At 38.3% G+C, this 26,122-nt stretch overlaps 1 long non-coding RNA gene across 1 annotated transcript in view; it reads left to right on the plus strand.

Moving 5' to 3' along the window:
- LOC108637754 overlaps positions 1-19,934 on the plus strand; it is a 56,138-nt gene extending 36,204 nt beyond the window's left edge. Inside the window, exons 2-3 of the long non-coding RNA XR_001919254.1 lie at positions 15,749-15,854; positions 19,629-19,934. This is a non-coding gene — a long non-coding RNA (uncharacterized LOC108637754). The remainder of the gene's footprint in view (positions 1-15,748; positions 15,855-19,628) is intronic.

Below are 26,122 nucleotides of genomic sequence, written 5' to 3' on the forward strand. Positions count from 1 at the left end.
TCCAAGGAGTCTTTCCGACCAGGGATCAAACCTCTGTCTCCTGCATTGGCAAGTGGATTCTTTACCACTGAGACACCTGGGAAACCTGACTTTATCTCAGGTTATACTATTTCATGAATGTCCTTTCTGAACTCAAGTTCTCTCCATGCATCTCTCTGTGTAATTTTCCTTCATAGATCTTGTGATGACTATAACTTAATATTTTTTGTATGCTCATTTAATTACATTACGTCTTTTTCCTAGACTATAAATTCTGTTAGGGAGCAGGGCACAGCACCTGTTTTTGTTCATTCAACCTTTACATAGTGGCTTGATATAGGACAATCAGTAATTTCTGTTGAATGAATGAATCAGACTGTTAACTCACATCATTAAGAAAACATTTTAAAGTATAATTTATAGCTGCATGTTATGGTGCAAAAATGTTTTTCTAAACATTAAATGTTATTTTGCCACTTTGTTTTTAAGTGTTTTAATAATTGCTGACATACTTTAAGATCATCATCTCAATGGGACACAGGACTTGATTTACAGTTCTTTTACCAGCCATCCAGCCAGCTGCCCTCGTTTATCTTATTTGCCTTAAGTATTTTGACTTTCTCTGATAGTTGGTAACCACATACAATTTCTGGATTTTTTTTTTAACCAAAAAAACTCTTGGTTGGGGAACCTAGAGAATTAAATATACAAGGAATCAGTTATATTCTGGATGTAACTTTGTATAGTGAAGAAAAAAAAGAGCATGGGCTTCAAGTAAATCTAATTTATGTTTGCCAGATATATAAGTATGTCCCATGCAATATCTGGGAGATACTTTTTTCTAAAACAATTATTTCTTATTTATCTGAATTTAAAATTTAATTGGGTATCCTATTTTTATTTGCTTCATGTGGCAGCCTATTCCTAGTTCTGCCACTTACTAGATTTCACACCTTAGATAGGAATTTTGCATTGAGAGAATTAAAGGAGATATAAGATTTAAAGTGCTTAGTATAATCTCAGGTACTATGTGCTGACACAGCACTCAAAAATATTTATTCTCATTATTAATTTTTTTGTTTTTAAAAATTTTTTTATTACTTGTATTCTCATTAATATATGTCATAATGAAAAGTACTATTTATTGCAATGATTCCATTACTTATAATTTTTGTTATTGTTTAGTTGCTAAGTTGTGTCTGGCTCTTTGCAACCCCATGGATTATAGCCCACCAGTCTCTTCTGTCCATGGGATTTCCCAGGCAAGAATACTGGAGTGGGATGCCATTTCCTTCTCCAGGGGATCTTCCCTACACAGGGATTGAACCTGCGTCTCTTGTCCTAGCAGGCAGATTTTTTATTACTGAGCCACCAGGGAAGCCCATTACTTATAACAATGAATACAATTTCTTGTGTGTCCTACTATATATAAGGTATCATTCTAAACCCTTCGCATGTATTATTCCTTTCATTTCTTCCAGTGAGCCTTGAAAAAGTATTACATTATCTCCACTTTACACAAACAAGATGCAGAGTTTGGATCACTGCCCTGGTAATAACATTCAAGTCATGAAGACTGCATCAGATCCAAGTGATTTCAGGACCTTCTTTCTCCAATACACCGCAATTCCTGCCTGCTACAAATGAGGCCGAGTCCATCTATGGATGAGCATTCTTTCATATTTCACAGGACTGCTTTCCCTTAGCTCCTCTGTAACCCTGGGGAGTTGATTTTGCTGCCCACCTGGTAAATCCACCATTCATTTTGCACCAAGAGCTGATTTTATAGAAATCTAAATACACTTTACTAGATTTACATGTTAACACTAAAAGAAAAAAGTTCCCTGTTTGCCTTTTGTTGGGGCGACCCTTTGGTTTTATAGGCTTGTTTGAGTAAGTAATTATTCTGGTAATGCCAAGGCCTCCTTTATTGAGTCATAAATGTATCCTGGACCACTCAGAACAACCAGCAGGCCCTTCCCTTTGAGCCTAGCAGGCAAACACTGCTTAGCTAGATGGGAGTTGGCTTGCCTGCCCCTGAAGGTTTCTCTTTCTCTGGAAACCTCCTATGAAACCATGTGAAGGGGGGAAAAAGGATCAGATAATTGGGATCTTTAAGATGGTTATTATGAAAAATGTTCTGGAACCAATTCAAATACCAATCAGAAACCACATTGTTCAACTAAATCACTTTCAGATGCTGCATAAGATACAAAATACAATTATTTCCAGTTTAAAAATATAATGTTTCTTAAAAAAAAAAAAAACAGTATTTTATTTTATTATTTAAAAGAAAAAAAACCTGCCTTGGCTAGAAATCAGGCCCGTCACAGATGATGTACAGACAGGCTTTGTGCAGGTCCCTTTGGATTCGGGGCCTATAGACCTCACTGCAATGTATTTAAAAGTTCCTTAAAATGGATGTGACGGCTGTTTTCTTTGTGTATTACAGAAATATACAGAGTTCAGAGGCTCCGTGGCTACACTTCGGGCATGTATGTCATTAGAGGAATGAAAAAAAGATGATGGCCAAACGCTGTATTAAAATCCCATTAGAAACGCTGGAAGGAATTTATGGCCCCAATCTCTTTTATCTGACAGGCGTCAGTTTGGTGAGACAGTTTTCCTTCTTGACATTTTCTTTTCTTTTTTTTCCTTTCTTTCCAATTTCTCTTCTTTCCTTCCTTCCCTTCCCTCTATCCCTCTTTTCCACCCTCTGCTTCTTCCTTTCCTTTCCTTTCTTTCTCTCTCTTTCCCCTCCTTTCCCTCCTCTTCCTTTTTTATTTCTTCCAGTTCTCAACTTGGCCATAGAATGTCTGGATGTTGTCTTGACTACTAAAATCAACTCCCCAGATAATATCAGGTTTCTGTCAGTGTTTGCTCTTCTTTACTGTCCCCCACATCAGGCAGCATTGAGGGGGAAGGTCGTTTATCCTTTATCCAGATAGACTTTCTCCTCTAGCTAAGGATTCATTCCATCCATGAATGTTTATCTGAGCCGTCATCACTGTGACGAGGAGCAAGGGGGTTAATGCACCGTGTGACCTCAAGGAATGATTTCTCTTACAGCAGCTCCCTTATGAACCATCAGACTCTGAGCATGAATTTTAATGGACTCAGAACCATTTCTCCAGCCTGGGAGTCAGAGGTCATTGGCTTTCCAGGTAAATCTTCCATAAACTGTCAGGAGAGGTGCGGATTTTTATCCTTCTTCAGATCTGAAGGCCTTGCTGTTGCCCTCTGTGGAGCAGGAGGGAAATACCAAATCATTACTCCATTGAGTATTGAATTACTTACGGAATAATACGGAAAATTCAGCCCACCAAGAGTCGCTATAGGGTCTAACAATAGGAGCAGCAAGAGCCAGGAGGTCTGGTTGTGGTCCCATTTTGCCACTTACACGCTGTGTGGTCGTCAGCAAGTGGTTGTCTCTCTGGGCTCAGTTCAGTTATCTGGAAAAAAAAGGGCTGCTTCTGAAAAGCTCTCATTCTAGGAAACCAACTCACCAGGAGTTAGACAGGGAGATAGTATTGCTTTGAGAAATTTTAACCAATGATACACAGTAGCCACTGTAGTTCTTTTTTTCCCCCAAAAAATTTAGTAGTGAGAGAAGGATAAATAATTCCATACTTGAGGGAACTCGAAGTCACTCATCACACATCAGTTCACTTATTTACTCTCATGCTCGTCTCTGTCTACCAGCCTAAAAGCCACCTGAGGACAAGGATGATGATACCTGTCCCTGGATCCTCACCTCTGTGCCTGTTTCCTGAGTGTGGGGACAAAGGTGTAGAAGCTAGGCAGTGCTCATGGTGAGGAAAGTGAAGGAAAAGAAGTCCAAAAGATAGGCAGAAAACAGAGCCACTGTCACAGAAATGAAGGCAGAGGAGCCTCTGAGGAACAGCAAGTGGTGACCCAGAGATGAACATCACAGGTAGGCAAAGAGAACAGGCCCTTCAACTGAGAAGTATGCATGGTCAGTCTCTGGAGAGAACTGCTATACTGTGATTTCACCTGGCAACTTTCATCTGAGGATGTTAAAGTTGCTTATGATCTTGGGAAAGTAGGAAAACAGCATTGTCATTTAAAGTTGAATAAACTGAATTTTGAAGAAATTAATCTTTCACTAAATGCTACACAGCAATAGAACATAAGTGCCAAGTCTATACCCCTGACCTTTTAGATCCCATGCCCTCTAGACTGTACTGTACACTTTACTTCTTATTAAAAAATATTTATTTATTTGTGTGTCAAGTCTTAGTTGTGGCATGGGGGATCTTTGTTGTGGCATGTGGAATCTTTCATTACAGTGTTCGGGCTTCTCTCTAGTTGGGGCATGTAGCCTCAGTAGTTGCAACGTATGGGCTTAATTGCCCCCTACCCCACTACCCTGGCATGTGGGATCTTAGTTCTCCAACCAGGGATTGAACCCATGACCCCTACACTGGAAGGCAGACTCTTGAACATTGGACCACAAGGGAAGTCCCTTTATTTTTTTAATATCATGGCATGGACTAGTTAGTGATAAGTGGCAAAATGCCCTAGAAGCTGGCAGAGTGTACTTTGAGGCCCAGAAGATCATTGTACTTGCACCACAGGCTTACTTCTCACTCCATCCTTGAATCAAATGAAAGGCAGAATTTGAACTACTTTATAGTAAAGAATTACTTGCAAAAATAGCAGAAGAATCAGTAGCAGGCAAGAGAAGGGAAATGTAAACATTTGATGATGCTTATGTGCCAATGACAGTCTTACCAGAGCATTCTGTATCTGCAAGAAGGATTGGCTTATGCAAAACTATGACAATAGGATTTAAGGCATGCATGCTGCTCAGGTGCTAAGTCTTGTCAGACTCTTTGTGACCCCCTGGACTATAGTCCACCAGACTCTTCCATCCATGGGGTTAACCTGGCAAGAATACTAGAGTGGGTTGCCATTTCCTCCTCCAGGGGATTGTCTCAACCCAGGGATCGAAAGAGGCTCCCGCCTCAAAAGAGACAGGCAGATTCTTTACCACTGTGCCACCTGGGAAGACCTAGGTTTTAATGCTAACTTCAAATTATAGATTCAGCTCCAAAATAGACAGACTATGGTCAGAGATGAACCGTTTAGATAATTCAGTGTTATTTCTAAGGAATATTAAAATGCTCTCTGAGAAAAAATATTGGAAATACCCAAAGAGTTAGGAAATCAGAAGCTAGAAAGATCATGGACTTTTGCAGGAAAATTGTACCAAGGATATTATATTATTTTTTTGATAAAAAATGTATAATATTAGTGAGAAAGGAAAAGTGGTTGTTATCTATTAGAGTTTTTATAGACTAGCTGGAAATTGCAAAATTATGTATTTATTTGGAAAGCTACTTTCAGTTGGGATATATTATTTTTCAAAGACTGCTTGTGAAAGAACCAAGAAAACAAAAAGTCAAGGTGCTAGATTTTGGAAAGCAATATGGTTTACATCTCTTTCTTATACATTATTTTTATTGCTTCACTGAAAGAAAAAGAATATGGAATATTAATGAAACTGACACTTAAACTCTTAGTTTGAGAGTCTTACTGAACACTAAAAAATGACATAATTGAGACAAATTTATTTATATTTTATAAAATATTAATGTTTATGCTCTTTATTAGATACATATTTCTCCATAATCATATTGATTCCATAATAAATACAGAAAAGACACATATAAAATTGCCATTCTTTATTCAAATTTAAGTTTCCTGCACCTTGATTTCCTTATCTATAAAATGCAGATTATAACAGTTAATTCTGAGGGTCACTGTGAGCATTAAACACAATGATTAGTGTAAAACAGCAGAATGCTTGGCATATGGTAATGATACCAATAACAAATATCAAGCACTTACTCTATACTAGATACTTCAAGTTTTTGTAATTGTTAACTCATTTGGCATTCACAACAATATTATGGTGGGTACAGATATTGTAAACCCATTTTGTGGAAGAAGACACTGTACCATAGTCTAGAGAGTTTAAGTAACTTTCCCGATCTTATAAGCAGTGTAGCTGAGATTCAGACCCAGACAATCTGACTTGACTGCTCATACCTGGCAACTATTATGGTTATTACTACAACTACTAGGCTGAGCTGAAATTGCAGCAATATGAATTTAAATAAAGACATGAAGTTCTTGACTGTAAAGATTATGAAAAGTGGATTGGAAAATTTTGAAGTATAAAAATCCCTAAGGATTCTTAAACATTTCCCAGCTGTCAGCTGTGGTTCTACTATCTTGTGGAGACTTAGATCAGCTTGGTTTAAAATTCCAGTTCAGTACCTATGCAAGTTCAGAGCCATCTCTACAATTTTTGTGAATTCTTAATGGCTTTCTTCCTCATGGTTTTCTCTGCTTTGCTTTGGACTCATTCTGCATCATCCAAACATAGACTCCACTTTCCCAAAATACGTGATTAGTTTTATGGTTTTTCTGAAGATCTGAGAGGTTATGGGAGAAGTCACATCACACACAATATTATTGACTTCCTGGCTTCTCTTCCAGTCCTCATTTCACACAAGAACAAACATGCTTAACAAACAAGTCATTTCCAACTATCTTGTACATGGTGGAGCGAGGAATGCAGAGGGTATCCTATTAGCAGATGGGCTGATCAAGTCAATTCAAGCGAGAAAAGAAACTTCTTTATTCACCAAGCTATTCCTCTTAAGCTTCCCTGAGAACTCAGTTTGTTAAGTATCTGCCTGCAATGCAGGAGACCTCAGTTTGATTCCTGGGTCAGGAAGATCCACTGGAGAAGAGATAGGCTACTCACTCCAGTATTCTTGGGCTTCCCTTGTGGCTCAGCTGGTAAAGAATTTGCTTGCAATGCAGGAGCCCTGGGTTCGATCCCTGGGTTGGGAAGATTCCCTGGAGAAGGGAACAGCTACCCATTCCAGTATTCTGGCCTGGAGAATTCCGTGGACTGTATAGTCCATGGGGTCACAAAGAGTGGGACACAACTGAGCGATTTTCACTTTCATTCCTCTTAAGCCCTGCATTTTGTTTATACCAATAAGAGAAAAATAAAATAGAAATCACTGACGCTAACATTTCTGATTTTATTGATCAGAGTCTTCTCTTTTTTGTTGTTGATGAATCTTGCTAAAGATTTATCAATTTTGCTTATCTTTTCAAAGAGCCAGATCTTAGTTCAGTTAATTTTTTCTATTGTTTTTTGATCTGTATTTCATTTAGTTCTACTCTGATCTTTATAATTTTTTTCACCCTATTAACACTCTATGGCATGTTTTTGTCATTGTTGTTCTTTTTCTAATTCCTTTAGGTGTAAAGCTAGGTTGTTTGAGGTTGTTTTCCCTGAGTTTTGGGGTGGGCTTGTATTGCTATAATTTTCCCTGTTAGAACTGCTTTTGCTGCATCCCATAGGTTTTGGATCATTGTATTTTCATTATCATTTGTCTCCAGGTTTTTGTTTGTTTCTTTCTTTGATTTCTTCAGTGATCTATTGATTGTTTAGTAGCATATTGGTTAGCCTCCACATGTTTGTGTTTTTGCATTTTTTTCTTGTAGCTGATTTTTAATTGGCTAATGTTGTGATCAGAAAAGATACTTGATATGATTTTGATTTTCTTAAATATACTGAAATTCATATTTTGGCCTAACACGTGATCTATCCTGGAGAATGTTCCACGTGCACTTGAAAAATGTGTATTCTGTTGTTGTTTTTTTTTTTATTTGATAGAATGTCATGTATATATGTTGTTTTTGTTGTTCTTTAGTTGCTCAGTCTGTGTCTGACTCTTTGCAACCCCTTAGACTGCAGCACACCAGGCTTCCCTGTCCTTCTCTATCTCCTGGAGTTTGCTTAAACTCACATCCATTGAGTCAGTGATGCCATGCAATCATCTCATCCTCTGTTGCCCCCTTCTCCTCTTGCCCTCAATCTTTCCCAGCTTCAGGGTCTTTTCCAGTGAGTCAGTTCTTCGTATCAGCTGGCCAAAGTATTGGAGCTTCAGCATCAGTCTCTCCAATGAATATTCAGGGCTGACTTCCTTTTAGATTGACTGGTTTGATCTCCTTGTTGTCCAAGGGACTTTCAACAGTCTTCTTCAGCACCACAGATTGATGCATATATAATATTTGATTTAATGAGTCATTTAAGGCCAGGGTTTTCTTACTGTTCTGTCTAGGTGATCTGTGGATTGACGTAAATGGGGTGTTATAAAGTCTCCTACATTATTGTGTTACTGTCAGCTTCTCCCTTTATGTCTGTTAGCATTTGCTCTATGTATTTTAGTGCTTCGATGATGGGTGTGTGTGTGTGTGTGTGTGTGTATAACATATATTAACATTTGTATATCTTCTTCTTGGATTTGATTCCTTAATCACTATGTAATTTAAAAGCTTTCTTTAATTTTGTATCTATATGATATGATGGATAGTCACTAGCATATTATGATAATTTCATAATGCATATAAGTCAAATTATTATGCTGTATACTTTAAACTTTTACAGTGATGTACGTCAATTGCATCTCAATAAAAATGGAAGAAAAAATTCTAAAGTAAACCAATCTTTCAGGTAAATTCCTCTTTAAAATGCTAAAAGCCAAAAGTTAAAAACAGTAAGATTACATTAAAAATTAGGAATGTTTCTAAAATGTTATAGCAAAAGGATCCTTTGCTGTCTGAATTCAGGTTGGGTTGGAACAAAGGGAAGCCCTGGCAGAAGACTGGAAAAGGGAGGAACATGAGGTCAGAGTATTTATTATCTCAGCTCTCTTCCTCTTGGGTCATCTGAAGCTGGCTCTGTTGCTCAACCAAGATCACTGCTTTTCTGTGGCAGCTTGCTAGTATCCAAACCTTCTTCTCATCCTTTGAGGCCTAGCGGTAGTAACAGCTCTGCTGTTCTATTTGCTGGAGTATACAGTGCAATTCTCTATGAATATCTATACCATGTGTCACAGGTTGAATCATGTCCACTCAAAAGATGTTGAAGTCCTAACTTTCAGTGTCTAGGAATATGATCTTATTTGGAAATATAATAGATTATTTGAAAATGGTCAAGTTAATATGAGGTCATTAATGTGGCTTCCCCTGGCGGTTCAGACAGTAAAGAATCTGCCTGCAATGCAGGAGACCCGGGTTTGATCCCTGGGTCGGGAAGATCCCTTGGAGAAGGGAATGGCTATCTCCTCCAGTATTCTTGCCCGAAGAATTCATGGACAGAGAAGTCTGGCGGGCTACAGTCCATGGGATCGCAAAGAGTCAGACATGGCTGAGCGATTACCGCTTTCACTTTCTACTTCCACGTGACCATGTTCTTAGAATAAGGAGAAATTTGGACACAGAGACATGCACACAGGAAGAACAGCATGTGAGATGAAGGAAGAGATCAGGGTGATGCATCTGCAAACTACAGGATGCTAGAGAGCTCCAGCAAAGCCCCAGAAGCTAGGAGCCAGGCATGGAAAAGATTCCTCCTTACTGGCCTCAGAAGAAACCGACCCTGCCATCAAGGCTTGATCTTGGGCTTCTGGCCTCCTAACCCATCCCATAATGAATTTGTTTCTGTTTTAGCTACCTAGTTTCTTGTACAGGAACCCCCTGAAACTATTAAAGCATTTGAATAGGTCCCTGAAAATTCCTGGAGTTTTCTTCTTCATTTTTTTTTCTTTTTGACTGTGCTGTGGGGCTTACAGGACCTCAGTTTCTTCATCAGGAAGTTTCCTTCCTCAGTTCCCAGGTTCCAGGAGTGCAAGCACTGAGCCCTAACTACTGGGCTTCCAGGGAATTTCCCAGAATTTTCTTAATTTGATTATCCAACTGATACTTATGGGAATCCTGACTGATATAAAGGCTATTATATAAGGAAACAAATCATTGGAATAAGTTTAACTTATAATTATCACCAGTTAAGAGCTAGTTATGAGCTTTGTTTGAGAAGCTCTCATGTAAGATAGTATGATGCATCAGATTGGAAGTCAACATTTGTATGACACATTTGTAGTTTGCTAATTGCTGACTGCTGTATTTCTTTTCAGCTATCCAACAGTGAAGTCGCATCTCCAAATGTCCATTAGTTCTTGAGGACTTTGAGTGGGAATATAATATCTGTGACATGCTAAGAAGAAGAATAAAACAGGGTAAGGGAATGAAGAGTTATGGAGTAGGAGTTCTCAGATATGGTGATATTTGAACAGAGATCTGTATTTTATTTATTTAAAAAAAACATTTATTTGCATACATTGGGTCTTTCTTAGTTGCAGCATGTGGGATTTCTTAGTTGAGTTCCATGTAAACTCTTAGTTGCAGCATGTGAGAACTAGTTCCCCAACCTGGGATTGAACCTGTGCCCCCTGCGTTGAGAGTGCAGAGTCTTAGCCACTGGACCACCAGGGAAGTCCCTGAGCCAAGATATTCAAATGTAGTAAAGGAGTGAGCTACAAGGAAATATGGGTGGGGAAGGGCAGTGTCCTGGGAAGAGTGAAGAGCCCATTCAAAGGCTCTGAGATTAGATTGTGTTTAGTGTGTCAGAAAGAGTGGAAGCAAGCATGGCTGGAGTAGACTAAGGCTGAAATGGGTAAAAGATAAGAGAAATAACCCTGGTTTTCTTTCCTATCCAATTAAAGTATTTTTTACTTTTTCTACTCAGTTGTGGATACAAAGTTTGAGCACAGTATTTGCAAAGGGATGAATGGAACTTTCCCCACATAATAAGTATTGATGGTAGCAATGTGGGATGGAGGTCACAAATGCCACTTTTTCTCCATACTCCTTTTCCATCCTTTCAACAACTCCAGCAAAAACTCAGTATATCCAAAAAGACTAAGATATATTTTATTTTTAAATGAACAGCCTAATTTTTAATTGAGTGAATTTTCTTGACTCTGTTAGACTATTTTCTTCAATTTCAGATTAGTTCCTAGGTCTTCTTGTTTATCCCATTTTGATTTGTGTTGGCCATGTATCCTTTTGCCAACCTTCCATTATTTCTCTGGATCCATGTTTTGGCTCTGGCAGTCCCAACTACTATAACATAAATAATTCTTATAGATTTTTAAGGAAGTTTTTCACTTACAGAAAGTAATAAAAGTATTAATTTCCTTTTCAGATTATTTAAATGGATCATAAAGTAGCCTAATTTACTGAGCTTACCTTTCTTTGTGCCCCAGATAATCAAGAGAGGATGTATGGTCTGGGGTACTAAAGGATTTATGCACACTGGTGGTCTGAAAGCTTTAATGTCTCTTCCTGGAGTAATTAATTTAAAGTAGGGCAAGACTGGACCCACATCATTATTTCATTTTAAGTGCATCTGGAAATTCAGAGACTGAGCCTTTGTTTAGCTCCGTAGAAGAAAAAGAAATACATGTTCATAACGTTTAGCTGTTATTAGAGCAATTCGATGATTGCTCCTCATAATCAGGAGGCAGAGCTCATGATGTCGCTTTGAGTGGGAGACAAGAGGTAGCAGATTCACTTGTGTCTTGTTGATGAGGCATGGACTTAGGAGCACAGAAAACGAGGTTTAGTGAAGCATGGAGCTTCTACAATATTAGGAATTAAGCAAAAACTGAGATTTATTTAGAAAGAGAAAAGAAATCCCCCAAATAAGTCTTAGAGATATTTAATATTACAATCATCACAAAATCAAGTAAAAGAGCAGTGTTTTTTTAATAATTGACTGCCTGATTGTGGCTCAGCTGGTAAAGAATCCGCCTGCAATGAGGGAGACCTGGGTTTGATCCCTGGGTTGAGAAGATGAAGGGAAAGGGAGAAGGGAAAGGCTACCCACTGCCAGTATTCTGGCCTGAAGAATTTCATGGACTGTAAAGTCCATGGGGTTGCCAAAAGTTGGACATGACTAAGCGACTTTCACTTTCAATTTGACATATCCTGATATTTCTTTGATTGCCTTTTAATAATAAAATGATTTTGTCATATTTTCCACAAAAGGAAGAGAAAAATATCTCAGTCTCTCTTTTAGCTTAGCTGACTGTAAATTGTTTCTTATTATTCCTGGTTTAGAAGAATACAATTGTGGCTAAATACACAGACATACTCACTGTTTTTACTACAGTTTCCAGTTTGTGCTCTACAATCACAGGAATTCTGTTCAGTCTAGTAGTTTATTTCTCACAGTTCCTATCAAAGTGAAAAAAGTTAACTACAGGCTGCATTATATTCTTGCCAGGAGAAAAAGTTCATCTTGACTAGGTAACTATGAAAAAGCATATCATTGAGGATAAGCTAAGAGTTTATAAACTGGGGATTGGAACAGTGTTCTTCAGACTGGCTTCTGGCTTCATGCATTTCATGTTTCCCCCCCCCTCTTTTTTTTTTCCCATTCTTCACATACTCCCAACACAGGGAGCACAGGGCATGTTCACATTTTAGTAAGACCTCCAGCCCTGCACCCTGATTTAGTGACACTGGGAGGAAAGCACGAGCAGTGGTAGGAGGCAGCCTGGTGATACCGTTTCTACACGAGCATGGCTAGAAGTAACTTTGGATACATGGAAGTGACTGCAAACCCCATAACGATAGCCCACGAAACCCAAACTAGATCTATTACTAACACAACTTCCCCTTGGCAGTCTCCCCCAGTAGCGCATTGTCCCAGTAACACCAGTTCACTGGAGCAGAAGTATATGGGAAGGGAAGTCAGAATGGAAAGCGGTAGTAGTATTAAGCCAATTGTGGTTAAAATATCTGAACTTTTTCAAATTTTACAGAAACTTATATGGCCTCCTAGCTTTTGGATAGAGCCCATGTAGCTGAACAACCACCTAGAAGCTTAAATGTCAGTAAATTCAGTGTAAATCTTTCGGGGGTGAAATATAAGAATCGGTTTTACTCTCTCTCATTATCTTTACCAGACCACTAGGAAAGACTAAATCTACTCAAAACTAGTTCACTAAAATTTAGTTGGTGAAGTAAGATATTATCCATGACTTTGTTCGTAGGTTTTTTCATAATATACAATAGATGGCATTTCCAAAGTGATTTTTACAGAGTATTGAATGACTGAGTTAAAATATTGATAAGAAGGGTAAAATTAATTTGCTTTATATCTGTTCAACTAGTGATAGAATCCTTTTCCATGGAGACTGTATGATAGGCTTTCATGATTTTAATTTATGTGTTTCCTACTTGTCTCCAGGTTTCATCTTCTTTTTTTCTCTGCACTTTTTCACCATTTGTTCTTTCATCTTTATGGTTCCCTGTTCCCTTCTCAGGCATTAAGTTTTCTTAGCAATGGTTTCGGCTCAGAAACACATTCTGAGATAAAGAGGTCTGGGTTTTATTTTACTGATAGGTGAGGTAAAACCTGGGGTGAAAGAAAGTGAAGTCGCTCAGTCGTGTCCGACTGTTTGTGCCCATGGACTGTAGTCTACCAGGCTTCTCTGTCCATGGGATTTTCCAGGCAAGAATACTGGAGTGGATTGCCATTTCCTTCTCCAGGGGAACTTCCTGACCCAGGAATCGAACCCAGGTCTCCTGCATTGCAGACAGACGCTTTACCCTCTGAGCCACCAAGGATGCCTGAAACCTGGTGTAGGGAAGAGCAAATCAAATAATTAGGGCACTGAGATTTGGGCCATGCTTCACTGCAGAGACTAAGGTCATGTTTTAGTCAGTCCCGGCTGCTACAGCACAATGCCATAGCCTGGGTGGCTTAAACAAACACTTATTTGTCATAGTTCTAGAGGCTAGAAAGTCCAAGATCTAGGGGCCAGTATGATGGGGTTCTGGTGAGGAGTCTCTTCCTGGCTTGCAAATGGTTGCCATTTTGTTGTATCCTCACTAATCAGAGAGAGAAAGAGACAGAGAAATCATTTTTCTTGTACCTCTTATAAAGGCACCAATCCAATCATAAGGGCTCTACCCTTCTGACCTAATTAACTCCCAAAGACCCCACTTCCAAATAAATTTGCACTGAAGAATCAGATTTCACATATGAACAGCAGGAACACTTTCAGTCCATAGCAGATAGGTAGGCAATGAAGGGGGAAACACACACACACACTGATAACACATGCAATCCATCAGCTCCCAGATCTTCGTACTGTCATAGCTAGGCTCAAACCTCTTCCTTCTATCAGTACCCTTTTGACCACTTTCTGTACTTTTCTCTTTCTTACTCAAGTCTGTCTGTAATGTATATTTTTAACCTGATTTCATTTAGGTAGGATGTTAGTACCCTGCTGCCAGGCACAGCATTTAGTTGGCTACAGGCATTTGGTTGAACATGTGGGAAGCACAAGGTTAACCCAGTCACTTGGAATTACTGGAAGCTCTTCTCAGTGTAATGTAACCTATGGAATCCATTTATATTTTCTTGCCATTTCAGAAATTAAGCTCCACTTAGACCGAAGGAAAAGAAGCTACTTTGAATTTTTTTTTTAAACTGAGAGTCTTCAGGTGGAAGGAGGAATGACAGGACATATTTCCTATAAGAACAAAAAAATGCCACATGGTGTTTCCCCTACTTGTCTGATTTCTTTCCGTTAGGAATATGTTTCATAAGGGAAGGCATGTTCTTTTTATCAAGGAACTTCTTTGTTTTTTTCTCATGTCCTTTAAGATAATTTTGATAGATTATGATTCTCCCTTGCACATTTTAAAGTTCATAACTAAAATGTTTAATTGTAAATATATACAGTTTCAAAGGATAAAATTTATGGCACATTTACATTGAAATTTTAAGGTGAAACTGTTAGCTCACTTAAATTTAGTCCATGGGATCACAAAGAGTCAGACATGACTTAGCTACTGAACAACAACGTTACCCCCACAGTCATGTATTTTTAAAGGCATGAATATTTCTTAACAATTAGACATTTTACATCATTCTCTTTTCTCCTGTAAACTATATTCCCATTCCACCTCCTCCTCAAAATGTTACACCAAATTAATATATTTTTTGTTTAAATATATTTTATTAATTACTTTTTCATATGCTTATGCAACAAAAAGAAACAATTCCTATTCTGTTTTTTAAAATAATCTTTAGTCAAGAACTTCATGTCTAAATTTAAATTCCTTTTGTTACAATTTTAGATCAGCCAAGATGTTGCAAAAAAGAAAGATAAATTTTCTGTAACCTTGGAGTTCTAAGAGTTAAACTTTTCTCTGTATTATCATTACAGTCATTTTTCATATGCAAATGATGGAAAACAACTTATATTAATTATAACTTTTCAAAGTATTGCAAGTCAAAAATAAAATTGTATTGGAAGTACATTTCATAGTGTGGTAGGTGGTGGAAGTTTATGCTGTTTTGATCAAATGAAAGTGACATGAATATTTAAAATTGCTATTTTGCCATCCTAGAGATGGTTGTATCTTAGAACCATGCAGAGCACCCAAGGGATAGGAGACAGGTGTACCTTTCCTTTGTCAAGTGAGAAACAGGCTATGGGCAAAGGAAGTGGGACAGAGAAGGGCTACAGCTATTTCACTGAAGACGTCAACCTTGGCAAATTTATTTTAGGAAAGAGTAGATATGGAAGTCGAGTATCTGGAAACTGATTTCCTTAAAACTGTGTTGGCATATCTTCTGAAAAGTAATATATACTTCAGAGAATAAGTATACATATATGTAAAAGCTACTCTATAGTTCTTAAAATGCGCTAAGTGCTAAGCCATTTCAGTCATGTCTGACTCTGTGCAACCCTATGGCCTGTAGAACTATGGAGTATCTTTTACAAAAAATATACATATTTGTAAAAACTACTCTATAGTTCTTAAAATAGTCCATGAATCTTTTCCCTCACAGGAATAGGAGTTAAGGGAGCAGTACGAAGAGCAAGTGAGGATGATTACAGACACTACTTTGAAATCTTTGTAGTGGGAAGGAACACAGTGGGACAGCCTCTTTTTAGGTAAGTTTGAATGGTTAGGAATTCTGATCCAATTATATTTTTATTAGAATAAAGATTTCATTTGATTTCTATTGCCAATAATTCCCTGCTTTTTGAAAAGTAAATTGCATTTAAGTTAATCTGTTTAAATTTAGTATGATAACTGAAGCTATTAATCTCAGCTCCAATGACTTCTCCTAACATATGCTCACAGGGGAGACCCTACTAACTATGAAATATCACAGGTTGTCACAAGAAGAAAATATGGAGGAAACTCCCAGAGAAAATGCACCAGGTTAACTCACACTAACAAATGTCCTCCACTTAAAATTGTTTCTAGAATCAGTTCATGATTTACTCCAAAAACCTTGATGTTGTTTAATTACTAAGTTGTGGCCAACTCTTGGACTGTAGCCTGCCAGACTCCTCTGTCCATGGGATTTCCCACGCAAGAATACTGGAGTGGGTTACTAATTCCTTCTCTAGGGGATCTTCCTGACCCAGGGGTCAAATCCATGTCTCCTGCATTGGCAGGCAGATTCTTTACCACTGAGCCTCCAGGGAAGTCCCAAAACCTTAAATAGATAAAAATTTTCAGTAACCCTATTTATTTCATTTTACATATTTCAATGTATTTTTTCAAGTTGTAAATGTATTTCTTTATATTTAGTATCAATTTTATACTTAATAATAGGTAAATGTATGAATAGATATAAATAAGCTGTTATCAATTTACACTTATTATTTTTTATCTGAAAAAAAGTATATTGCATAAGGAAATCAAAAGATATCTTTTACAAAAAGGTTGGAATGAAGATATCAGGTTTGTAAATGCACATATGGAACTATAGCAATGGCAAAGGCCAGTGAGAATATAAACAATATGCAATTTGGACCAATATCTAAACAGGACATTATAAAAACAGACAGAAAAAATAATGTGCAAAAAATACACCTCATAATTATGTATTAAACTGGCAAGCATAAACTTATTTACTCATATAAAAAACATATAATAGCATGCATAATTTTATGCAAGGCTTTTTAACATTAACTGAGGTCTGCACTAAAATATAAATTTATATCTTGTACATTTTTCAGTTTATTCAGTTTATTTTCAATTTACTTTTATTTCAGTTTAGCAAATTAAAAAAAAAAAAACCAACACCCCTGCTATTAAAACAAGGGAATCTTTGTTTTACTTTATACATCAGAAAAGTGAAAACTAGCAAGGTCTAAACTGTAAACCGACTATTTGTTTTCAATTGTTTGGCACAAGATCATACATATCTCAAACCCAATTTCTGACTTCCTCTTGGAGCACCCTGGAGCAAAAGTTCTGAAACAATGTGAGAAAAATTGCCCTTGGAGCACTTGGCAGCCAGAACCTCTCTCCATGTGTTATGTGATGTCCCACTTGGGTTTTATTTAAACCCAGAAACATCTTTCATCCTTCGGTCAAGCAGCAGACTTGCCTAAGCAAAGCTGGTGAAGTCAGAGCCTGATCTCAGGCTTGGAAGTGTGTGGGGGGAAAGGGAAGGGAGAATGAGACAAAGGAGAGGAGAGGAGTGGGAAATAAAAAATATGGGAATAGGAGGAAAGAAAGGAGCTGTCAAGAGATAGGAAAAGAGTGAGTTGTGTGTGTTTGGAAGCGCTAGGGCAGCACCATCCATCCATCTCCGTGCCAGTGCCATCGTTACCTAAGTCTATTTAGGGAACTTTCCAAAACATAGAGGAGTTTTGCGGGTCTGGCTCTCAGAACTTATGCAACCAATTGTTTTGGGAACAGCCTGAAAATTTCACAAGAGAGCTGAGTTCCCCAGAGATTGACAGTTTGACCAAAAGATCAAAGGTTTGGTGCAGTGGGGCTAATTTTCAGAAAGCCTTCCAAATTGTGAAGATTTTCCTCCTTGCTATGACAGTTAAAACATGAAAATAGTCATTGGAGGTGCTTAGAAGCGGCTTTTCTTCTTTGTTCATAATGTTCCATGAACATCAGTCCTCTCCAAAGCAAAGTGGGCGACAAGGATGATGACACCCAAATCGCTGATAAAAGGAGAAGCACAGAAATATGTAGTGATTTATTTGGCTTGCTGAAAAGAGAAAGTTGCATGGTTGCATTACAAATGTTACTGCCTTCAGATCAATGCAGCACATAAACAGCGTTACTGTGAGTGGGTGGGGAGGACGGAATTGCATGATTAAGAGTGAGATGAGCAATCATCAGCTGGGGTAGGGAATGATATCTTAACAGTTATTTGAGATTCTGAATGCACCAGATCTACTTATCAAACCAATAAGAAGATCTAAAAGCCACACAGAGAGATTCCCCTAGATTAGGGAAGTCTGTGATAAACAGAAGCTAATAGTGTGCTGTGATTGAAAATACACGTGGTAAATAATAACAACTCTCATTCTTTTATTTTTAATGTTTGTTTAATTAACATGAGGTGATATAGGTGATCTGAGTACTGGCTGCAATCTCTAATGACCAGGAGATACTTCATATTTACTTGAAAGTTAGATCCTGGAAGTAAAAACCCATTTTCCCCAATGTTTTATAAATCACTCTTTTGGCTGCTGAGACTAACTCAGAATATGGGACCCTAGAAACTTCACAGTTCCACCAAGACTTTCTGGTTCATTGTTCTTACAGTTTGGATCTGGCTTCACAACCATACCTGGGACTTATTAGGCCAGGAAGTCAAGGAGTTGGCATGTGTTTTTATTATAGTAAAACTTATCTGGATTTAAAAAGCATTAAATGTCTTCTGATTTCTTTCCTTCCTTCAATTGTACAAGAATGTTTTAATTGGATATTGTAACTGAAAACGTTCACTCTGCATTGATCACCTGGAGATCTGTTTTCAACCCTCTGAAGATTCCCAAATACAGGGCTTCTTCCCTCTGAAGATTCCCAAATACAGGGCTTCTCTTTTAAAGTCCTTAAAGCTGGGTCTTTAAGGTCTATAAAGTCTATAAAGATCCATGAGCCCAAGATTTCCTGCTTGGAGTGCTTGAGCCTCAGTCATTCAGTTTAGTTCTCTCCATTGTTCAATTACTCGGATAATGGCCAGGCCCTGTTTTCCTCCTGTGCATTTGGATAAAGCCATCTTTATCCTCATTCATGAAAAGGAAAATTCAAATTATTTGCACAGAATTCATTCTGTTGCTACATATCTCCTTTCCACCATAATTTAAGAAGCTTAAGCTTGATATACAAGGCACACTCTGAGGATGGCTCGCCAGGCATTGTTGAAGGGCTTAAATAACAGAAAAGCAAAACAGGACGGGTTGGGTAATATTCATCTAACTTGCACTCTAAAAAACACCAGTACTATTATCAGCTCCCACTGCAATTAAATGAAGATGGTTTTTCCAGGAGTTTGTGTCCAGCCATAGTAAATTTACCCTGGAAGCTTCCAAAAGTGACATGTGTTTCTTCTTACTTACTCCACTCATAATTCCAATTAGGAACACACTGATTAACCCCAGGACACAATTTCTGGGAGAACCTTACTTCTATTATCCTGACTAATTTCACGAGCTCAGAGAAAAAGAAAAAAGTTTATAATTCATTATGGCAAATTATGCAAATCTAAACCTCTGACAGCCTGCATTTATAAAAAGATATGAGACTATTATTTATTTATTCTTCTAGGAAGATATGGGTGCTCTGAATTCAGATGCTGAATGAACTGACTGCTTCAGAACTGCCTAGAGGAAAAAATGCTAAATATCTGGCTGAATTTTCTCAATTAATGTTAAAGCATTTATTTATTTTTTTTATAAAAGCATTTCAGAAAAAACTAGTGGACACAATTCATTGGAGCACAGGCATATGAATGTGATAAAATAGAGTGGTTTGCAAAGCCAAGATAAAAATGGAATGAATGAAAAAACAAGTTTCCCCAAAGGTAAGTTGTGTCATTATGTTTACCTGTCTTGCACCGTCTGTCTGCTCTTTTTCTGCTAGTGCTTCGCTGGCCAAGCCACTTCACTGAAATCTTTACTTTCCCTCATATGCCTTGTCAAGACTCTTTTCACAGATACCATGGTGATTAAAAAAAAAAAATTGGATCATGTTACCCCTGCTTATGTAAAACCTATACAAATTCCCATTGCATTTTGAATAAAATACAGATTCCACTCAGATCTCATTTCTTGTCATGTCTTTCTCAATCCTTATTTTCCAATGTCCCTGACCAACTTTCTATACATATAAAAATCCTTGCTTCAGGACCTTTGCACTTCTTAGCCCCTCTGCCTGGAGTTCACTTTTCCCTAAATTTGATCAGGCTGTTTCCTTTTATCAATCAGAATTCAGTACTTTCTAGGTGTCTCATCACAAGTAGCCTGTAGATTATTCATTATCACATTACCTTCACATTATCTATCACATTATTTATTATTTATCACATTATTTATCTATCTATCACATTACTATCTCATTATCTTCTTCAGGTGGTTGTCATTATCTGATATTATCTTTGTTTACCTGGTTAATGCCTTTCTTCCCCTATAGAACAGAAACTGAAAGATCAGGAGCCTGTTTGTCCTATTCACTGTTGAACTGCCAGCATTTTGACATATATGAAGACAGTATGAAAGGCACATGTGTACATGCTGAATCACTTCAGTTGTGTCCAGTTCTTTGTAACCCTATGCACTGGAGCCTGCCAGGCTCTTCTGTCTGTGGGATTCTCCAGGCAAGAATACTAGAGTGGATTGCTATGCCCTCCTCCAGGGGATCTTCCAGACCCAGGAATCCAACCCATATCTCTTATGTCTCCTGAATTGGTGGGCAGGTTCTTTACCACTAGCACCACCTGGGAAGCCCCAAGATGGCATGAAGACAGTATGCCATCTTCTAAATAAAGATTTTGAATGTCTTACACTTTAGGTGGGGGGCTAGGCTTGTGATCAAGACTGTGTAAAGTCAGAGGTATGTGTTGTAGCCAGAAAGAACTAGGGATGGTCAAGGGACTGATGGTCAAGATGATGGGCAGTATGATGTGATATAAAATATGTGAGCTTAGAATCAGACCTGAGTTCAAATCGCAGTCTGCATTTTACCAGTTGTGTGACTTTGGACAAGGTACTTACAACTTTGGTGAGGTTCACTTTCCTATTTATAAAGAATGGAGAACAAAGAGCATTTATAAGTAACTGTTTCACAGTGGTGTGAAGATTAAATGATAAGATGTATGTAAAGTGATTAGGCCTGTGCTTTCTACATACAGGTTCCCAATAAGTGGTCAGTTATTGTGACAGACATTACTTGTTACCTACCCCATAGTCCCCTCTACTTTGATAGCAGAGCCTCAGTTTTGTTTAGGGTGGTAACGCCTAGGCCCGGATGATGAATCATGTTTAACCTGAGGCAGTCATTAGCAATTTGTCCTGCACTTTCCCAAACTCCTTTGCAACTACAGGTGGTCATGTGACCCAATTCTGGGTGACAAAACTAAGAAGAAGTTGGCTGTGTGTGTGTGTGAAGAGGGGAAGGGAGTTTCTAGGGATGTTTCTGCTTTTCTGATGCAAGGACGGACATCAGCGATGTAGTACATTACTGCCTCCTCGCTTTCCTCTTGCCAGGAGTGTTAGTTAAATTGACAGCTTACGAAACAACCATTCTACAAGCTGAAGAGAAAGCCTTGTCAATTTTGCACCAGTAAACCAGTGCCAGAAGCCATTTACCTGCACACATTTTTGTTGTATGAAAACAACAATCCCACATACACTGTTAGGTTACCCGCTACTCTAAGTATTTCTAACGGATGCAGATGTGTCTGTGTCTGTGTGTATGCGTGTGTGTGTGCAGGCAACACATTTAAAGGCTATGGCTGTTGCTGTTTAGTCGTTAAGTCATGTCCAACTCTTTTGTGATGCCATGAACTGTAGCTTGCAGGTTCCTCTGTCCATGGGCTTTGCCAAGCAGAATACTGATGTGGGTTGCCATTTCCTTCTCTGGGAGATCTTCCTCACCCAGGGATTGAAGCCACGTCTCCTGCTTGGCAGGCAGATCCTTTGCCACTGAGCCACCAGGGAAGCCCAAAGGCGCTGGCAATGACATGTGTGTTACTGGTACCCAGAGTTAGCTGGTTCAGTGTCACTTGGATATTTACCAAGCAAAAGCCGGGATGGACTGCCAATTTATTGAAGGTCACACCTTAAACATGATAGAGGTTAAGAATCTGGATTTTAAATTTCATTATTTAAAACTGATACTCAGGATACCAGTCCTTCCAAAATGCTGGCTACATTTTATTGTGGAAAACAATAGCATGTGTGTTTATCTAAAGCCAAGTTTTAAAAGAAATCTGCTTTTCATTTTCAACATTAACCTCATTTTATTTCCTTTTATAAAAACCAAATATATTCTGTTTATATTTTTGGATATTTGAGTAAAGAACAAACAGCATTTACAAAATGCTACACTTAAAAAAACATTTTAGAGCTTAAAAATTTAAAGTGTTTATGAGAAAAATGGCTTAAAATAAAACATATTTAAACTAAAAATGTTCTATTGTACTATGTACTATATAAAAATGCATCATGCTATATGAATTCTTTACCATCTGAGCCACCAGGGAATCATGAAATATATTATTAGAGGCCAAAATTTTAAAATAATACAGTATAGTTTAGGTACTTCTTTAACAGTTAATTTTCATAATAAAAGTAAATTTTATGTGGTGTCACTACTAAAATATTTATCTGTGTGAACTCGTTTAGCCTTCTCTAGGAAGTTGGTATCAGTATTATTGCCATTCCCATTTTATGGCTGGGGACACTGAGGCACACACATACTGAATAACTTGCCCCAGTAGCACTAAGATATGAACCAAGGGAGCCTGGCTCTAGAGTCTACTCTCTTGTCTGCTAAAATCTGTTGCCTCCCAAATTATATTGCTCATTATACTTCACATGGGAATAGTTATATTACTTGTTAACTTGTGCTAAGCTGCATCACTTAACACATTTCCTATTCACTCTTTTATCTGTGTGTTTAAAGTTTTGTCCATTTATTATCCCATACACCTTACCCCATTGCTCCCAGTAAGCTATTGATAACAGGTTGAGATAGATCACTAGTACTTCTGTGCACTCAAACAGTTAGAACAAAACTCCCTCTGATGGGAATCCTAAGCCAAAATTCTCATTCTCCTTAGGAATAAAGATTGCTAAGGATAAAGGATCAGTTGCCCTTTGGGGACACATTAGGAGCCATTGCACTGACCACATTTAGCCTGTAAAACTCCAGCTTGAATTCTGCCATTTCTATTCAGTTGATGGCCTGCAGTTCAGGGCATGTGAACACCTTATTCCATCTTCTGTGGGAACTCTGCAAGTGTTGTCTTTTATTTTTTCTGTCACTGTGACTTGGGAAATAGTCACAAAAAAAAGATGACAACTATGGATTTTATGGATGACGCAAAAGTTTTAGAAAAGGGGGTGGGACAGAGCATTTTTTCCATTGTCTTTTCCAAGATTAGATGGACTACGAGAAAGGGATAAGAGAAAAGCAAAAGTTAGAACTATTTAATGGAAGAAAGCAGAGAATATGAGAATAAAACATGGAAGAGGAGCAGGAGATTCAGGGAAGAGTGAGAAATTCAGCAGGTCTGGGTCTTGGGGGTGTGCAACAGGTATGTGAAGAGTGTTGGTGAAGAAAAAAGGCTTCTTCCTCCGTGGCTCACTTGCGGAAACCACAGTTTTAAAGAAAGCTATCTAGAATGGCCCCTATACTTGGATGCTCCCTAGGGATCAAAGAAATAAATAATTAAGCCTAGCCCAGGCCATGTCATTTTTCTCCTGGCATTTGTATTCATTCTCTCTCCATTCTCCAAACCTTTGCTATTATTCCTTAAATTAATCACGCATTTTCTTTTTGCAGCATCCTGTCCTGACATCCACAGTTCTCACTTTTGTGAAAGATTTCTGGATACTCTGCATTAAGCAGCCACCCTAGACAAGATCATGTCAGAAGACTGCTTTTCCAGTTCTGGGAAAACCACAGGAAAGTTCCTAAAATGGCAGTTCCAGCTAGCTCCTCACAGTTACATTTCTTTTTCTCTTCCTCTCACTTTCAAGTTTTCTTTTGAGCTTTATATGTGGAACTTAGCTAATAGGAAGAAGAGATTGCTAGTGTTAACTTTGGAGCAAACTTCTTAAAGGAGTAACTCTCAAATTTGTGTAGCCCAGTGATGTAGACTGACGGCTGGCTGCCTCTTAATTTTCCTTCTGTTAGCGTCTCACAAATTAGCTTCTGTTCCTCTACTAAGTCTAGTCCCACAAAAGTTTCCAAGAATCTCCCAATGGAAACTCCCAATGGAAACTGTTCTATTGGGAAGTAGACTCAATAGACTCAAATAGAAACTGTTCTGTCCTTTTGTTAACTGAGTACTTTTTAACCGCGTCTTTCTCTCTTCTGTCCCCAAATCCTTGTGCCATGTGGAGTTCCCAGGCTGTTTCTTCTGATTTTTTCCCCACTGCTTCTCTTCCTCTGTTACTTCCTTACATTGTGATTTCTCTGGGCTTTTGATTCTGTCATAGTTTCCCCTTCTTCCCTATTGTGGGCTGAATTATGACCCCTCTAAAAAGATATATTGGACTTTACAGTTGACTCAGTGGTGAAGAATCTGCCTGTCAGTGTGGGAGATGTGGGTTTGATCTCTGAGTTGGGGAGATCCCCTGGAGAAGGAAATGACAACCCACTCCAGTATTTTTGCTTGAGAATCCCATGGACAGAGGAACCTGGAGGGCTTATAGTCCATGGTGTCACGAAGACACAGACACAACAGTGACTGAGCATGCGTGGAAAAGGTATATTAAAGCTCTAACCCCTAGTACCTTAGAATGTGAGTTTATTTAGAAATAGTCATTGCAACTGTAATTGGCTAAATTAACAAGTGATTATACTGGAGTAAAGTGGTTTCTACATCCAATATGACTTGTGTCCTTTAAAGATAAGAGAGATTTGGTAGAGCATATATACACAGGGGAGGCAGCCATGTGAAGAGGGAGATAGGGACCGGAGTTTTGCTACCACAAACCAAAGAACACCAGGAGGCTAAGGAAACCAGAGGAGGTGAGGATGGTTCCTCCATGAGAGGCTTGGGGGATCATGGCCCTGCCGGCACCTTGATTTCAAACTGCTAGTCTCCAGGACCATGAGAACAATACATTTCTGTTGTGTTTAGCTCCTGTTTGCAGGTACTTTGTTCTAGAAGTCCTAGGAAAATAATAATCCTGCCTTCCTTCCTTCTCCCCTCTCTTACCTTCTTTCCTTTCTTCTTCCCTACTCCCTGGAAACAATAGCATCTGCCCCATGACTTCCATTACTACACATATTCTGATTAACTCTCAGATCTCCTGAACTCCAAAACCAAATTTATGATTTCTCATTTATCTTTTTCATCTGGATATTCTGCAGACATTTGAAATTCGACACATTTAAAACAGGACTCAGATTTGCTCTTCTATGTTCTTGTGGCAGATTGCATTTTTCTAAGATGACTGTTGCAACATATCTCACTGTAACATTGGAATGTGACATTACAAGTCCTTTCATCCAGAGTTGAGGATCTCTGTTCCCTACTGAACCTGGTGGACCTTTGTGATGACTTTGATTAATGAAGTGACTAGCAGCAGAAGAGACTACGTAATTTCTAAGGCCAGGTCCTAAAAATTCTATTCACTTCTACCTGGTTCTCTTGGAACACTTGCTCATCTAGCCACCAAGCCATGAGAAAGCCTAAGCCACATGGTGAGGCCAAGTGGTCAACAGCTCCAAATGGGGTCCCAGTGGACAGCTGGTATGAATATCCAGGCACAAGAAAGAAGAACCCTTTGAGATGACTCCAACCACAGCCACCATCTGACTGCAACACATGAGGGATCCTGAACAAGAACCATAGAGCTAAGGCAATTGGCCTCCAAAACCGTAAGAGATGATCATAGAATGATTGTTATTTTAAGCCACTAGGTTTTGGGGATTAAATCATTATGCAACAATAGATAACTAGTTCTCTATCTTGATTAACAAAACAACATTTAGCCAATCACATAATCTTGTATTCTTAGTCATCTGTAATTCTTCCTTCTTACTCACTACACAGATTCCAAACATTTCCTAATTCTTGCGAACATTCTAACAGATTTTGCAGAGAAAATCCTCTTCTTTATATACTCTGTCTTCTTGCCTTAGGGATACCACTGTAATAACGCACATGAAAAAGTTTGAGGACTTAAACTGACATCTCAGCTTCCATCTTGTCCTGATT

The sequence above is a fragment of the Capra hircus genome, chromosome 16 (assembly GCF_001704415.2).
Source record: "Capra hircus breed San Clemente chromosome 16, ASM170441v1, whole genome shotgun sequence".
Taxonomy (NCBI): domain Eukaryota; kingdom Metazoa; phylum Chordata; class Mammalia; order Artiodactyla; family Bovidae; genus Capra; species Capra hircus.